The sequence below is a fragment of the Carettochelys insculpta genome, chromosome 13 (assembly GCF_033958435.1).
Source record: "Carettochelys insculpta isolate YL-2023 chromosome 13, ASM3395843v1, whole genome shotgun sequence".
NCBI lineage: Eukaryota > Metazoa > Chordata > Testudines > Carettochelyidae > Carettochelys > Carettochelys insculpta.
In genome coordinates this window covers 10564986-10583400 of record NC_134149.1, presented here as the reverse complement: position 1 = coordinate 10583400, position 18415 = coordinate 10564986, and the positions used below count along the sequence as shown (strand labels likewise).

The 18415-nt window shown below is 41.5% G+C and overlaps 1 protein-coding gene across 4 annotated transcripts in view; it reads right to left on the bottom strand.

Moving 5' to 3' along the window:
- AFF2 (ALF transcription elongation factor 2) overlaps positions 1 to 18415 on the bottom strand; it is a 474637-nt gene that overhangs the window by 101091 nt on the left and 355131 nt on the right. The gene's annotated exons all lie outside the window — the stretch shown is intronic.

The window sequence follows — 18415 nt, the reverse complement described above, 5'->3', positions numbered from 1 at the left end:
ATAGTTAGGAAGACAATAGAATAAAAATAGGCATTGTTAGACTCTTTTCCCACAATTATAGCTCTTAAAACCTTCCTCCCAGAGTTTGAGCTATCAGTATGCTTTACTTTTTAATAGCTGTAAGCATACAGGAATTATTCGTTCAGAATGATTACTTTCTTTCTTGGTTTGAGATCTGGCTGTGTTTGTCATAAGGTTACTACCTACACCTAGAACATGAGCAGCAACAGGAAAAAAATAAATGCAAGAACAGATTCTATTTCCAAAACAATTTTTATTAGCCCACAACAGAAAAGGGCAATGGATGACCAAATGTTCAGATCAATTTCCTCTTGTGAAACCTTTGAGAAAACACACTCCAAATCATCTAAATGAGTAAATCTCTGGGACTCTCGGCCTGTACCACCTCAGACATGGAGCCTGGTTCCAGTTTATTGCTGAACCCATTGATCAGTGTACAGTCCATTTATCATTCATGAAAAGAGCCAGTGATCTTCACAGTATATTAGAAGAAACAACTCAGATCATCTGTCAACGGCCCTCTTATTTCTGTTTCCCTCTCCACGGGGATTTCATCTCCTTCGATTCTTCTTGAATTAAAATGTTGCTAAGCAACACAGCTGGGGGCACTGATGGCAGAATGGCTACAGTCTATCAAAGTGTTTAAGCTGTGGGAGATGTTAGCGGTGATTTTTTTTTAATGCTTTTATGGCATAATTATGTAATTGGAACAAAATTTTTATTCCCTCAGAATTTCATACACTACATAAATAACATTGTGATACAGAGAAGATTGAAATATTAAGACAAAAGTTGTGCTGTCAAATCATTTCAGAGTATTCTTTTTAGTATTTCCAGGACTAAGCTCTATATGTGGAAAGGAGGCAAAATGTTAGATTACGTGTGCTGTAGCACTGAAATGCAGAATAAAAGGTGACTGATTCATTAACCTGTTATATTATAGACAGCTTTCATGCTTATTCGCATTTTAGGATATTTCAGGGGAAAACAAAAGCCAGAAAAATGGTGATGTGCATAAATATTGAGAGGGTTGTGCGACATATCCGAACTTCTGCTTCCGACAGGAACAAGGAGAAATTCATTTCTTGGTACAAAGTCCTAGTGAGGGTGATGTTCGGAATGTTCTGATAAGCCCAAAAGTATTGGATCTTTTGTCTACACTGGCCTCAACTCAGTGAACCCCCTGCTATTGCAAAATTGGGCTACAAAGCTTCCAACAACGGGCTGTTCAAAGGCATCTTCAGTGGGACCAGAAGTTCTGCAATCCCCCTCCTCTCCCAGGAGTAGGAAGATCCACATTTAAATCCACTGACATCCCAAACAATCAATTTTTCATTTTGAGAGAAGGAACTAATGTTTGTGAGATGGGGAAATGTTAGTTTTATGGATTGTCTCCATTTCTGCAGAGAAAAGTTTGATGGTTTAATATTGCTCTTTTTGTCTTAGATTGCATTTTACATAATTAATCAGGGTAGGTAGAGCTTGGGAGAAGAATTCATTTTATATTTATATAGTGAAATCAACATAAACAAATAAGACCATAAGGTACTAAATGAATATTCATCAAACTAACCAGATGAAAAGAATAGTAAGCTTGCTCTGTGAGACTACGTTTACAAAGCAGGGTTATTTCAAAATAAACCATTCAAGAATAGCTATTCAGAATTAGCTTATTTCAAAATAGCACAGCTACACACAAGAATGCATTTTGAAATAGCACCAAAGTAGCATGTCCAGACACATAGGCCATTCCTACACATGCCATGTGTTCCGAAAGTGGCATGCTATTGAATGTCCCGGAAAATGCTAATGAGGCGCAGGTGTAAACTTCTGGCACCTCATTAGCATATGGTCACATGATTGGGAGTCTGGAAGAAGCTCTGCCAGACTCCAAAATAGCATGTAGAAACGTGGACCCCAGGGGATTTCCTGGAAGGAAATCCTCCATCCGGAAGCCCCATCTTTCTGCGAGAACCCCCGGGGGCCACTCTTCTACATGCTGTTTTGGAGTCCAGGAGAGATTCTTCCGGACTTTGAATCAAGTGACCATATGCTAATGAGCTGCTAGAAATTTACATCTGTCCCTCATTAGCATTTTCCGGGCCGTTCAATAGCATGCTGCTTTCGGAACAAGTGGCACGTGCAGAAATGGCCACAGTGGCTATTTTAAAATAGCACTATTTTGTAACACGGCTACCCCTCCGACACTTGACACTATTTTGTGTGGCTAGGGCTACACTGTAGCACTAGTCTGAAACAAGTTATGCAAGTTGCATTATGCAAATTGCGTATTTATTCCAAGGAATCTTATTTTCCACCTGGTGCAGGCTACACTGCAACAGAGTTTGAAATAAGTGCTTAATTCAAGTTCCCCAGTAACCCTCGTATGATGTTGGTCCTGCCTCGTTCCAGAGACACCCTCCAAATCTCACTCAGTTTATCTGGTGCATGCATGTTTGTGACTAAATGAAAACTGTTTAGGAAAAGAATGAATAAAAGTGTGTCTGCATTTACTCTTTATTTAAAATCTTACAATTCAGCCTATTAAATGGATTTTCAAGGGATTGCTACATTTCAAATTTCTGTCCTCTCTTGCTGAGGTACTAAAAGTGTTGGAAAGGTGACAAATTGTCTTGTATCATGGCAGAAGTCTACCTTTTGACTGCAGTCTAACAATGATCACACTAGCAAACTTATCACTGGGATACAACTCTACAGAATTTAGTACTGGGTAGCTCCAAACTAAATCTCAGATACAAGTTGGCTACGTCTACACTAGCCCCCTCTTTTCAGAAGGAGCATGGTAATGAGGGAGCTCAGAAGATGCTAATGAGGTGCTGCCATGAATATAATGGCGGCTGTGAGCAACTTGAAAATGCCGCTTTTGGAACGCATGCCACCCGTGTATGTGGGGGTCTTTTGAAAGGACCCCCTGGACTTTTGAAGACCCTTCTTCCTAAAACCAAATAGGAAAAAGAGGCTTTCAAAGTCTGGAAGGTAATTTCAAAAGGCCCCCGCCAACATAGGTGGTGTGCATTCTAAACGCGGCACTTTCGAATCATGCGCAGCTGCCATTATGCTAATGAGGCGCTGGATATTCATGACAACACCTCGTTAGTATCTTCCGAAACCTCTTCATTACCATACCCCTTCTGAAAGGAGGGGGCTAGTGTAGACATAGCTGCTACTGCCATCAAATTCTTCAAAATTATCACAAACAATCTTGATTGCAGATATACAGATAAGAGCAACAGAACTAACTGGAAGTGTTTTGAAAATGAAGGGAATATGTGTTAATACAAAGACTTACAAGGTTAAAGTAATCTGCAGCAAATGAGCAAAAGGAGGAAATGCATTAAATTGTTTGTATGAAGATGATAAAGCTATTCCAGAAATTGAAAGAGAATTGGGGAATGTTGAAATCACTGAATATTAAAGATCAGAGTCTAAACTGTGTAGTCAATTTTGAGTAATTGAACATGTGGATTGCAGCTGTTTGCATTGGAGGGAAAATGTGGTGGTGATGTGTACAATGGGAATTTGACTACATATTATTCTGCATGGCTGTGAAGACTGGTGGTGTGCCTTTGTTTTCTTAGCTAGAGATTTCCTAGATTATTGATGATTATGTTCATGGGAAAGGCACTTTAGTAATTCAAAGTGTTTGGGAGAAAAAACTTTTCAATGGACCAAAATACACACCCACACACACAAACACACCCTCCTTCCAAACCACCAATAAAGTCTGCACCCAGTAATTGTATTACCAGAACCTATTTGCCACTCAATGGGAACTGACCATGCAGAATTTGACATAAGGGCTGTACCTAGACTAGCCCCTAACTTCGAAGGGGGCATGGTAATTAGGGTGTCGGGAAATTGCTAATGAAGTGCTGTGGTGCATCGGTAGCACTTCATTACGCTAAATCTTCAAGTGTGAAACTTCAAAGTGTCGGCTTGCATGCAGCCACAGGTACTTTGAAGTGCCCGCACTACTCTGAAGTCCCTTTACTTTGAGGAGTAATCTCTCTTTTCATTAGTAATCTCCTCTTTACTTTGAGGAGTACAGGGACTTGGGAGTAATGTGAGCATTTTGAAGTACCTGTGGCTGACCATGGCTGCACGCAAGCTGGCACTTCAAAGTTTCACACTTCAAAGTTGCCACGGGGGAGATTTAGCCGAATGAAGTGATGCATATGCACCCCAGCACTTCATTAGTAATCGTCCAACATCCTAATTACCATGCCCCCTTCAAAGCTGGGGACTAGTCTAGCCACAGCCAAGCAATTCCATCTGTGTATGTATTACAGGATCTGGCCCTGTGCTTTAATTTTTCTTACATGTATTGCTCACTCTTTTTCCCAGTATACTTGTTTCAATATCAGGAGCACGCTCAGCGGCAGATGCTACAGAACAGGTGAATCAAAGTGACACTGAGTATCTATACTTATTAAGCTTTGAAGGAGAAACATATTGTTTGAAAATATTGTGTGTGTGGAGCAGGTATGCCAATTAGAGCTAATTATATTTCCTCTGATCAGGAAGTATGCTCTCTTGTTTTAGGCAGCTTTCTTTGAAATGCACATCTTTCATACAACTTCATTATAAGAAAATACTTCCTCCAAATTACCTTTTTTTTTCTGGGTTGCTTAGCTATTGACTCAAATGGTCTACGAAGAGTAGTTCTTGACGCTTTGATAATTAACTTTTGATCATTACTGAATTTAACAGCTCTAGTCAGATGTGCTCATAGTCATCCTCTTCAATTACTTCAGTGCTCATCACCTCTAATCTTTGAACAAAATGATCTCATTGAGCTTCCATCAGCTTCACTACAGAGTTAACAATTTCTGTTTCGCATCTTCATGGCTCCATTTGATTTGTTTTAGGCACGAGGCAAGCTTTTGATTATTAATTGAAGAGATGTCAAAGACAAACCATTTTAAAAGTGACTTATTTTGTGCAACTTATATGTCAGGGCTTTTACCAATAAGAAAAGGTTTTTTAAAACCCAGAATGATTCCTGAACTTTACACGTTAAAATGACTATAAATAAAGGAGGTAGGAGGTTCCCAAACCATATTGCATGTGGTCCGAGTGGGCGATCATACTGCAAAAGACTGGAATGAAAATGAAATAATGTAATGGGATTCAATGAGTGCTCAGAGGGTGACATCATGGCATTGCTGCTAATTTTGAGTTTCAAAATGTACATTAAAATAATTTAAGATGATTAGAAAATGGAGACCAGACTGAACTAGACAGTTATATTGCTTTAATTTGTAATTTCTTTCTGATTTTTTACCATTATGGTCCTAGTTATAGACTATATCTCTCTAAAATTATCCTTTCTCCATAGCTGCCCCTCTAGGCAGAAACAGGAGGAGAAAGAGAAAGAAGATAAATTGAAGGAACAGATGAAGAGTAGCAGCAGTAGCAGCATATACTTCTGTTGAAACTTTTGGAAGGTTGGGGGTGGTTTTCTACAGTGTTCAAGGAACTCAAAGTTAGTTATCTGACTTCCAGACCAGAGCAGCATGGAGGCATTAATCTTTCTGATGGACAATGTGTTTGGGTCAGCGCAATGCACCTACTGCTCTAAAAATATGTCCACAATAAGCTCTCAAGACGGGCTTGTCAAAAATTTTGGTCCAGATTTTTTTTTTAATGGAAAACTGGGTTTTCAAATAAATTAAGCCTTCTACTGAAGAACTGAAATCTGAAAATTTTGAAGCCAATGATGTGTGAATTTTGCAGCAAAAAGCTGACTCCTGAGGGCAAGGCGCACCAAAAAAATTAAAATTCTGCACCAATAGTCAAAATTCTGCTAATTTTATGTTAATAAATAAAGCCGAAGTTCCAGCATGGCATTGGAGTGCGTGGGCCATTGACAGAGACTCAGCAGTGAAATTGCACCTAACTTGGGCGTAATGAAATGGCCAGGACTGTCGTAGAAATACCCCAAGGTGCTTCCCCCCTCTGCACCATGCATATTAGCTGTAGGAAGACAGGCTCAGCCCAGCAGGATCCAACTATGGAGGGGATAAGTGTAGAAGTGTAGAAGATCCAGGTGTAAGGTGACAGGATTCTGTGAAGGACAGTCTGGGTGCTGGCAGCTCAGAGGGGGGCCCATGTGCAAGTGAGATCTGGATGAATAGGGGGTTGCTAGTGGGAGATTCTGGGTACAGACAGAATGGTACTCTGCATGGAGTCTAGGTGAAGGTGGTTTGGGTTCAGAGATGTCAGTTTGTGTTCAGAGGTGGTTTGGTTCAGTATGTGTGTGTGGGGGGAGGTATTTCCAGGTGCTGTTTTGGTGGGGTGTGGGTATGGATGCTGGCTTGGTAGGGTTGAGGGGCGTCTGGATACATGGGGGCTTTGGATACTGAAAGTGAACCTAGTTGGGATGTGGCTTAGGGTTTGGAGGACAAGTAGGGAGTTCTGGGTGCAGGGGGCTGGTCAGGGTGGTCCAGGGGCATATGGGGTAGGGCTTGGTGGTGGTGGGTTTTTGTGTGGGGGGAGGGAGCAGTCTGAGTGCAGGGGTGAAGTCCAGATGTGGAGAGGTGAATTTCGGGGGCTGTCTGGCTGTATGGTCTGACCTGGATGCAGAGAGTCAGGTTTGTAGTGCTGTGGGTTCAGGTTAAGTGGGGTGAGTGAGGGATGGGGCTCTGGGTGCAGGACTGAGACTTGGTGGAAGCAATCTGAGTATGAGGGGGATCTGGATGCACGGGAGTTTGGCAAATGGTGGAGCAGCTCCCCATACAGTGACACCTCCGACCATATCTGAGAAGTGATGGGGCAGATGGAGGTGGTGTGGCAGCCAGATAGGTTTCTGGAGGTGGTCTTAACCAGCCACAGGCACTGACTGCAAAAGAAGAAATCACGTCCTCCCCAGACCAGCCAGGACTAGTAGATGATTCTGGCATAGAATAGGAGCCACTGACTAGGACTTCCCCAGCCTCACCCTCTCAGAGATTTACCACTATGCTGGCTTCTCTGAGGGACCAAAACAATGCACCCCCACTGCTGGGGTGTAGCGCAAGACCACTCTTGCAGCATTCCTTTGCTTCATGGCCAAAAAGTCAACTTTCTGTGGGGAAGCAAAGAAATCTGTGGAGGACATGAATTCTGTGCATGTGCAATGGTGTACGGTTGTCCCTGGAATAAAAGTTGAAATGCTCTGCAGAACCCCTCTGCCACATTTTCTGATCACTCTACATTCAGGAGTGGGAAGCTAAACTATCCCACATAGGTATATGCATGACTGACCATGCTCTTCTCTTATCCTGTCAGTGGAACAGGTCACCATTTAAGGCCCAATTAAACAACACAAATAATAATGAAAATACTTCCATTGACTTCAATGGAGTTAAAACTGGAAAGTAAAACCACACCTGGGGGTTGGCCTCTGGCCTTTGGGTCACTGGTGAAATACTGAGTCATGAATAAAATATACTAATAATGAGTGGTTTGGCTTCTATAACTAGACAGTTAATCTCTGGCAGAATTTTCTGGAGGGGTGGGGAAGAACATAATACGCAGTAAGGAAGCTGTGAAAAAGGGAAGTCAGGAAATTTGTACTTGGGGTCACAAACCTTGAGGGATCTCTGTCTTTTTTTTTTTTTAATGCTGTGGTTACATTCTCCTCTACCTATCCCCTAAAGTCAACAGAGGAAATTCTGTCTCTTTCTGGGTAATCATCTCTGACATGAATTTGAAAACCTTGTCTCTGAGATGCTGTGTGTGGTGTTCTAGGTCAGCTGCACCCTGAGGATGAAGAGCGGGGTGTCACTGAATCTAGGATAGAAAAAATGGAGTGAGGATGCGCACTGCGCACTCCTCATCCCAGAATATTCCTGAATGCAGCCTGTTTTCCTTCAGATGACAAATAAAAGGAGTAGAGCAGCTGGGATCAGTTTGAGAGAGGATCAGATCACCACATACAATATTACTTTAAACCAGAACAGCATACATTCTTCCCAGAGAGCTCCACATGGCTGTATATTAGAATGAGAGCATCTCCTCACTTTTCTACACCTTGATGTAATGTAGTGCCTGTTGTGGCTTTACAAGAGTGCTTGAGGACTATTCAGTGTGGGATTCCACTAAGCCCGTTTCCATACTACCGCAGAAGATTGACTCGCTCAGTGTCAATCTTTCGTGGTTTTATTTCGTGCATGCGTGATATGGCGCTTTTTGGGGTCAGCATCAATCCTGGGACTCCTTGTGAACAGCAAGGATTAAGGAAGATCCATGGGAGAAATGCTTCTGTCGACCTTCTTCTGTGAGGACAGCCCTACCAGTTGACTGCTGATAAGTTAATTTTAGCTACGCAATTGGCGTAGCTAGAATTGCGTATCAGTGGTCGACTGCTATGTCTAGTATAGACATAGCCTAAGTTACAAACTCCTGTTTTGGCTGGTGTAATGCAGTCTCGGTAAGACTTGTAGCCTCTTTAGGTATAAAAAAATGGTGAATAGTCTCAGAGGGGAGTAGATAGGTTAGGCGGAAGTTTCACAAATAACAAGCGGTCCTCTAGCACCTAATACATTATGGGTATGTCTATACTAGCCCAAATCTTCAAAATGGCCATGCAAATGGGCATTTTGAAGATTACTAATGAGGTGCTAAAATACATATTCAGCATCTCATTAGCATGCCAGCGGCCGCAGCTCTTCAAAATTGCTGCTTTTCTCTGCTGCGTGACTCTTCCAAACGGGGGTCCTTTTCAAAAGGACCCTGCCAACTTTGAAATCCCCTTATTCTTATCTGCTCATAGGAATAAAGGGATTTTGAAGTTTTAGGGGTCCCTTCGAAAAGGACCCCTGTCTGGACAAGCCGCACAGCAGCGAAAAGCGGCAATTTTAGGCTACATCTACACGTGAAGCCAACATCGAAATAGCTTATTTCGATGTAGCAACATCGAAATAATGTCTACACGTCCTCCAGGGCTGGCAACGTCGATGTTCAACTTCGACGTTGTGCAGCACCACATCGAAATAGGCGCTGCGAGGGTACGTCTACACGCCAAAGTAGCACACATCGAAATAAGGGTGCCAGGCACAGCTGCAGACAGGATCACAGGGCGGACCCAACAGCAAGCCGCTCCCTTAAAGGGCCCCTCCCAGACACAGTTGCACTAAACAACACAAGATACACAGAGCTGACAACTGGTTGCAGACCCTGTGCCTGCAGCATGGATCCCCAGCTGCCGCAGCAGCAGCCAGAAGCCCTGGGCTAAGGGCTGCTGCCCACGGTGACCATAGAGCCCCGCAGGGGCTGGAGAGAGAGCATCTCTCAACCCCCCAGCTGATGGCCGCCATGGAGGACCCAGCAATTTCGACGTTGCGGGACGCGGATCGTCTACATGGTCCCTACTTCGACGTTGAACGTCAAAGTAGGGCACTATTCCGATCCCCTCATGAGGTTAGCGACTTCGACGTCTCGCCGCCTAACGTCGAAGTTAACTTCGAAATAGCGCCCGACGCGTGTAGCCGCGACGGGCGCTATTTCGAAGTTGGTGCCGCTACTTCGAAGTAGCGTGCACGTGTAGACACAGCTTTAAAGAGCCACGGATGCTGGCATGCTAATGAGGTGCTGAATATGTATTTCAGCACCTCATTAGTAATCTTCAAAATGGCCATTTGCATGGGCTAGTGTAGACATGGTCTATATGTAGTACAGTAGAGACTAATACATGCATTGGGCCATGAGCTTTTGTGGTTAAAACCCACTTCTTCAGGCTACTGGGGGCCTCAGGCTATTCTTCAGAAGTGGGTTTTACCCACAAAAGCTCTTGACCCAGATTAGGAAAGAACCAGATCTCTCACAACCGCTAGCATCCATCAGCAAATGGTGTGTTTTGTACAACTTTGAAAAATCTCACTGAGAATCATTGCTGAAGACACTGCTGTCTCAGTGGGCTCTTTTCATGCAGGACATTCCATAAAGAATGGGAACTGGCCAGGTTTGCATGACAAGCTTCTTCAGTTTCACATCCATCAAAGTAGATATATTTGATTCTAGGAAGAAGGGACTTTTGAAGTCAGGGGCACCCTTCAGAAAGGCCCCCATCTACAAGGGAGGCATGTGTTCTGAAAGTAGCACTATCAAATTGCACGTGACCGCCATTATGCTAACAAGGTGCTTCCTATTCATATCAGTGCCTCCTTAGCATCTTCCAAACTGCCTTTTGGAGAGGGCATGTGTAGACACGGCCCATGGGTCTGAAAAAAAAAAAAGAGCTACAAGTCCTAAAATCTGTGGTGTCGTAGGCTATGTTTAGATTGCGGGTGGTATTTCAAGATACAACGATATCCTGAAATAACAATGCTGTGGCTTTTCGCAGCACCCAAAATAGCACAATTTCAGGCATGCTATTCCAGTTCTGCTATCCCTAGTTGTGAAGGGGTAATTGAACTTTCAAAATTGCTACTTATTCCAAACTTCGGTGCCTTTTGGACAGCACCAAGTGCGTAAATTATTTCAAAACAATGACTCAGTCTAAACGTAGCCCTAGTGATTTGCAATTGTCTACGCACTTTATTGTCACATTCATTACTCGACCTCACAGGCATTATTGAATGCAATGGCCATGAGTGTTTATTTGGCACAGAAATACTATGAAATGAATCCCCATGATTGTTGTAGGCTTTGCTACAAGCCATACAACCTCTTATTTTCAAAAATTAGTCTTGTGAATCTGGAGTATGTTGGGGCAAAGTATACAGGGAATGGGTAAAAAGCGTAAGGGGAAAAAGACTTTTACCAGTGTTGCACAGTTTAAAATATTTTGCCTGCCAAGCAAAACCAGAATGGGATATCAAGAAGAGACATTTCTCCACAAGTGGGTCTTTTTTAGCCCACTGAATGAAAAAGGTGGGAGAATGACTTCCGTATCCTAATGAAAAAACAACGAGAAGTCCTGTGGTACTTTAAAAGGCTCAGACATTTATAAGGGCATATGCTTTTGTTGGCTCCTCAAAAGGTTATGTCCTAATAAATTTGTTAGTCTATAAAGTGCCACTGTATTCTTCCCTATTTTTGCTCAAACAGACTAACATGCTGACTTCTCTGAGACTATCTTTAATGGCTTCTGTTTTCTGTAATGGCTGAATGAAAACATTTCCTTAGAGTTACAAAGTATGATTGCATGTCTTAAACACAGCCGTGTAAGCTCTTCATCAAAACAAATTCTGCTGTGGCAACCACCAATGCTGTATTGCTTTGTCTGGGGTTTCAATGAAACCCAGTGACAGATAAACCGCTTACATTAAAAGACTTTTTTTGCACCTAGTTTCATCCTAATCCCTCTGATTTTGCTATAGCTTTGACAAGACGACCCCTCTCGCCATGTGTGCAGTATTGATGTCATTACTGAAGACCTGTTCCTCAGTCTTTCTGCTGATAACAAAGTAAATAGAAATATAGAGAAACCTTGGGAAAGCAAACATCTTATTCAGGATATAGCTAAAAATCAGGAAAATAGAACAGGAAATAATATCTACTGTTACAACTAGTACAGTTACTATATCACTTTAAAACAGTGCTGTTTACATGATGAAAATGTACTGTATCTTTTATATTCACAGACTATAAGCCAAAAAGTCTGTTTTAATTTAACTTGAATAAATGCTTTGAAAGTTCAATGTGCATTACAAGAATCAGAAGCTCTCCCTACGGCTGACAGCATTTTTAGACTTTCAGCTACAAAGTAATTCATTTTGCATGCAATTATCTAATACTAACCTAGCCAAGAAAGACTGTTTGGATAAACTATAAAACTAGATCATAGACATGGATTATGTAGGAGGTGTCTTGCGCATGCATGGTTTTCAGACACGCAAAAGGTAATCATTAAGTGAAGGAGAAAAAAAACAAATAGAAAAGATAAAAATGTTTCATACATTTGTTCTGCCAAAAATCCTATATACATAAAATATTAAAAATAATGGATCAGATCAGTGAATAGTATCAAAGTTTTTTTGGTTCAAAAATGCACAGATCTCTAGCAATGTACTTTAAATTAAGGACACGTTTCAAAGGTTATGAAGATTACTCCTGAGGAAGAACAAAGAGTTGGTTAAAGAACACTGAGTACTGCAGCTACTTAAAATACTGTATCAGGCCACAACTCTTTTGGATGACTCTGAGCTCAAAAGTAATTTGAATTATGCAGAGCTACTTTAAAGAAGAAAAAAATAATAACCTGTGTTTTATCTAACCTCTTTTAGCTGAACCTAGTCACTAATTAAAAATCACCACTCTCCATCCCAAATGTCTGTGTTTTTTAAAATAAGTAACAGAACTAGGGTTGGATTGCACCCTCAGCAAGTTTGCGGATGACACTAAGCTAGGGGGAGAGGTAGATACGCTGGAGGGTAGGGATAGGGTCCAGAGTGACTTAGACAAATTGGAAGACTGGGCTGCAAGAAATTTGATGAGGTTCAATAAGGACAAGTGCAGAGTCCTGCACTTGGGCCGGAAGAATCCCAAGCATTGTTACAGGCTGGGGTTTGACTGGCTCAGTCGTAGTTTTGCAGAAAAGGACCTGGGAATTGTAGAGGATGAGAAGCTGGACATGAGTCAACAGTGTGCTGTTGTAGCCAAGAAAGCTAATGGCATATTAGGTTGCATCAAGAGGAACGTTGCCAGTAGATCCAGAGAAGTGATTACTCCTCTTTATTCGGCTTTGGTGAGGCCACATCTGGAGTACTGTACCCAGTTCTGGGCCCCCAATTATAGGAAGGATGTGGATACACTGGAGAGGGTCCAGCGGAGGGCGATCAAAATAATTAGGGGGCTGGAGCATATGACTTATGAAGAAAGGTTGAGGGAATTGGGACTGTTTAGTCTGCAGAAGAGAAGACTGAGGGGGGACTGGATAATAGCCTTCAACTTACTGAAGGGAGGCTGTAAAGAGGCTGGAAAGATGCTGTTCACAGTGGTCACGGATGGCAGAACACGGAACAATGGTCTCAAGTTGCGGTTGGAAAGGTCCAAGTTGAACATTAGGAAAAACTTCTTCACTAGGAGGGTGGTGAAGCATTGGAATGGTCTACCCATGGAAGTAGTGGAGTCTCCATCCCTGGAGGTGTTTAAGTCTCACCTCGACAAAGCCCTGGCGGGGCTGATCTGATCGGTTTGGTCCTGCTTAGAGTAGGGGGCTAGACTCGATGGCTTTTTTAGGTCTCTTCCAGCTCTATTGTTCTATGATTCTATGATTCTATGAACTAAACAAAAGGTCTAATCTTTCTTAGAGAACACTTTTAATCTTAGAATCCCTGAAATGCATTGCCAAGTTACAGGTTTACTAATACATGCCCATTGTTTTCTTTGCATTTATAATTGTGAAAACCAGGACTTTAGTAGGGTTTAAAAAAGAACTAGATAAATTTATGCAGGTTAGGTCCACCAATGGCTATTAGTCAGGATAAATAGGAATGGGTGTCCTGTTTGTCAGAGGCTGGAAATGGAAGACAGGAAAGGGATCACTTGATCTGTTCTGTTCACTCCCTCTGGGGCATCTGGCATTGGACACTGTTGGAAGACAGGATACCAGGCTAGATTGACCTTTGGTCTGATCCAGTGTGGCTGTTCATATGTTCTTATGAAATTATTGGGTAACAGGAACACTGTCTGCAAAGTAACAGTATTTTAATGATGCATGCACCAAAGTTCTGTTCAACAACAGGACTCTAACAGTTTAAAATCCCAGCAACACTTAAGTTAAATATACTATTCCAGTCAACAATACATTAACCAGATGTTTACCCGGTGTTAGGAATTCGGGCCACAAATATCTACAGAGCTGATCAGTGTGCATATTAAAAAAACACTGGAATGGGTCAAATTGTAGATAATGTAAAACTTTAAAGACCCCATTTTTAATAAAACTGTCAATACAATTTTCTTTGTGAAAACATTTGAGACGGATTATGTTGCTTTTATTGAAAGAGAAATACAGGGTCTATATCTTTAGATCTTTTATTGAACTGTGAACACAGCATCAATAACTGCTTCTCAGCTGTAAATGAAAATTGATTCCACATCTAACTCCTCATCTTCTGTGTTCCTTTAATCCGAAGCCACCCACAATGGAAAGGAAAAGCAGCAGCATTATGCATAAGCAACACACAAAGCCTGTGTCCCCTGCCTTGTTTTAAGGTGTCTGTACTGATACTGCTGCTTCCTCAACATGCTAGGAGATTTAGGAGATAACTGTAGCCTCTCAGATGGAAGCACTTAAAACACTGTGATGAATTTGACAACAGCTTCGAGCAACTTGCTACGGCTTCATCATAGTGATCAATATGGTCCATAGATTCATAGGATTTCTCAGTCAGAAGGGACCATTAAGATCCTCTTATCTAACCCACGCATAACAAAGGCCAAAGAACTTCACTCGAAAATTCTGTACGGAGCCTACAATTTCTGTTTGGGCTAAAGCGTATTTTGTAGAAAAATATCTAGTCTTCACTCTAGATTGCAAGAGACTTAAAAAAAACACCTCGTTTCTAGATAAGATGTTCCAATAGATAATTACTCTAGTTGTTAAAATTTTGCGCTTTTTCCCCCGAAATTAACTATTGACAGAAATCAATTCCTCATGTTGATACTTTTTGACCAGGGGCTAATTTCCTCTTAACCTTGTCTTGGATACATTAAATTGATCAAACTTCCTAAGTCTCTGGCTATAAAGTATATTTTCTATATATTTCAAATCATTCATAGAATCATAGAATCATAGAATTCTAGAGCTGGGAGGCACCTCAGGAGGCCACCCAGTCCAGCCCCCTGCCTAAATCAGGATCAACTAGAACTAAATCATCCCAGCCATGACTGTGTCAAGCTAGGACTTAAAAATCTCTAGGGATTCTTATAAATCATTTCTGAAACCCTTCAAATTTTTCACTATTCTTTTCAAAGTCTGGATGCCAGAACTGGGCACAGCATTCCAGGTATGATCTTACAGATTCTGGTCGTATTCCTTTGCTTATACATCCAAGTATTGTTGAATAGTAACAGAGAGTAAGCCGTGCTAGTCTATACACTATCAAAACAAAAAGCAGTCAAGTATCACTTTAAAGACTAGCAAAATAGTTTATTAGGTCTGTCCCACGAAAGCTCACCTAATAAACTATTTTGCTAGTCTTTAAAGTGCTACTTGACTGCTTATCCAAGTATTGTGTTTACCCTCCTAGTTTTAACATTGCCCTTTTAGAACTCATGCTTAGTTGGTTCCTCCCAAGAAGTGGGGGAGATTAAAGGAAGAACCCAGTTGGCAGCTGAGAAAATCAGGATGCAGTTCAGACTGTGGGTTTGGACCTTTATCTAGTTATAACACAGACTAGATAGATTTATGCTGGTTTGCAGGACAGGGAAAACTAGACAGCTCAACAAATCATAGTCTAATATTATACTAATTACTTTTATTTGAGAAAAATTAATGAATGATACATCTGTGCACCCTTAAGCCCATGCTTGGCCTATGTTACAAGTGTTACAATGTACAAAAACAGTGACCTTGGAGAACAAGGTAAATCTGACAGGCCATGTCTACACTAGCAAGTTCTTTCAGAAAATCAGGCCCTTTTTCAAAAGAACATGCAGAGCACCCACACGCAAAATGTGCTCTTTTGACCCAAAATCGAAAGAATGTGGCTCTTCTTCAGAAAGTCCTCTTCCACTCTCAGATTAGGAAGAGTGTCTCTTTTTGAAAGCTTCTTTAGAAAAAAAGCATGGGTAGCCATTCTGTGGGCCCTTTTTTTCTAAAGAGCAGTCCTCCTGGCGCTGGATTTTTCGATCTCTGGCCCCTTCTTTCGAAACTGTGGGGGGCTGTGTAGATACTCTCTGCTGAAAGAGCGGATTGATCTTTCGATCTCCTTTTTTGTGTGTGGACGTGCTCTTTTGAAAGAAGATCTTTCAGAAGAGATATTCCAGAAGATCATCTTTCAAAAGATTATTGTAGTGTAGACACGTTAACGGAGTATGTCTACACAGCAGCCTTATTTTAAAATAAGACATTTGGAAGAGCTTATTTTGAAATATGATGCTACACACAAAAATGAATTTTGAAATAGCACTTAGCTATTTCATAATACAGCATCTGCAGATGCAGAACCTATTTCAAAACAGAGCCACTACGGCTTATTTCGAAATAGGCTCTATTTCCTGTCTACACGTCCCCTATGTCAAAATAGCTATTTCAAAATAGGCATTATTCATTGTAGAATAAGTTTTACCAATTTCAAAATAAGCCAACAGCTACTTCCAAATAGCGGTTGCATGGTGTATATGCTAGGATAGTTATTTTGTAATAATGGCTGTATTTTGAAATAACTTTGCCACCTAGACCTACCCACGGGTAAAATAAAAGAGAGGAGGAGACAGACTAACAAGATGTTGGACAAACTGTTAATGTGCTCTGAAGCTGAGATATTAATCTTTGCTCTACCAATTACAGTATGCACATGTATATAGCTGAATTTCAAGGGTGATTTGATGGTAAACTCATGTTAAAAAAGTTAGTTTTGCAACTGAGTGCCCCACAGCTGACTGTTGAGTAGTTTTGAATTTGTATATTGTGGTAGTCTCATTCCAGCTGTCATGAATGATCATTTTGTATTCAGTAGCATTTTTCATTTAAACGTACCAAAATGGTTTTGTTTATGTATCTGATCAGCATCTCTGATCAGCACTTCCCCCCTTTTCTACCCCAGCTTTTTTTTTTTTTTTAAGAGATGTGATCAAAATTATTAAAGTGTGAAATAACTGGAAGTGAAACCCTGGATCACTGCATCAGAACTCTTCTTCTCCACTTGCCCAGGCCCTGGTGTGAGATGTCATCTGTGACAAAGATCCAAAATGAAGGGCACACACAGGCTATTAATGCAGAAGACTTAACATGGTTGGGATTCCTCCCTGTCACTTACTGAATGCTCTTTATTCCCTTCAGTTCATGATCTTCTATTTCTAATGTAACTAAACATGAGGGCCTGCACATTTGGATGGGAATAATACAAATGAGCTATGCCCACCGGAACAAAGGACAATTGAAGGAGCTATTCCTTTCCAGGTCAGTAATTTACTTTTGATGCCTGACTGAAGAGTACACTCTTGAAATGCCTAAATATGCAGCAAGGCTTCAGTTTTTAAAAAAGATACTTAGGATTGCTCAGGAAGTTTGAACTTCCTAATTTGTGTGGAAAGAGAATCACAGCGCTAAAAGGAAAATCTCTTTAATGTGACCTGTAGATTCTTAAGAAATCATATGAATGTTCTTTACTGTGTCTCCTTTTTTGAACCTTTGGTAACCAATAGTGTTACAAGAAAGTGACCCTTGGATTTTTAGTGCAATGGTTTTAGTGCAGCAAGACTCATAGTTTCCTTGGTTTCCCTGAAAGATAATAACTCAGCAGTGGTTAACCTAGGCTAGACAGCGGGCTGCATGAGTGGCCCTCCTTCATCTCACGGGACTGCAAGATTGTCATGACCAAGACAGTTTCCCGGGGTGGGGGGTAGTTTTGCTAACTGCACTGGCATATGCTGAATTTGTGGGGTGAGCTGATAGAACTGTAGCAGCACTGTCATTGGATGCAGACGGAATGCCACAGTTCTCACAGCCAATTGTGTGCAATCAACTCGCCCTTCAGTTCCCATGTGTGCTGGCTTTATGTGCATGTCACATAATGTCAAAAAAAAATGTCTCACAGGCCACATATGGAATCTCAATGGACTGCATGCGGCCGTAGGGTCGCAGGTTGCCCACCACTGCTCTAACAGTTATATCAAAAGTCTAATGAAGTCAATGGCTTTTCATTAACTTGCATTTGCTCTAAAATCAGTTATTTATAAACTTCAGCACTTGATTCTGCTCTCACACTTGCTGATGTGAACACAGAGTCAGCGGAGTAATATCAGTGTGAACCTGGTGTGAGATCACAATGATGCCCTGAGTATCCGTCCACTTGCCATTGTTTTAGTTTTGAACTGGTACCGACATAGCCAAAGAGCTTGAGCTGGGACTCTCAGCATCAATTTCCATTTGGAAGGACTATTTGGACAACTTCTTTCGAGTGATAACTGTAAACGAGTTAGTCGGACAAGTGGCACAAGCTTACGCAACTCTGCATTGCACACCTGTAGGTTTCTAATCTTCATGACTGGTTGACACTGGGTTTCTGTGCCACAAAAAGCTGACTTGTCCTGGGATCAAGAGACATCACAAAGTATATTTTTCTTGGTATGCTCATAAGGAGGAAGTGGGAAGGGCCATAACAAAATTCAGGAAGTCTGAAGAATAAATGAGAGCACTCTGTTAAAAGTAACATTTCTGAGGCTGTAATTGCACAGACAACCCAACAGAGGTTTGCACCCTTCCCTCTTCATAGCCATA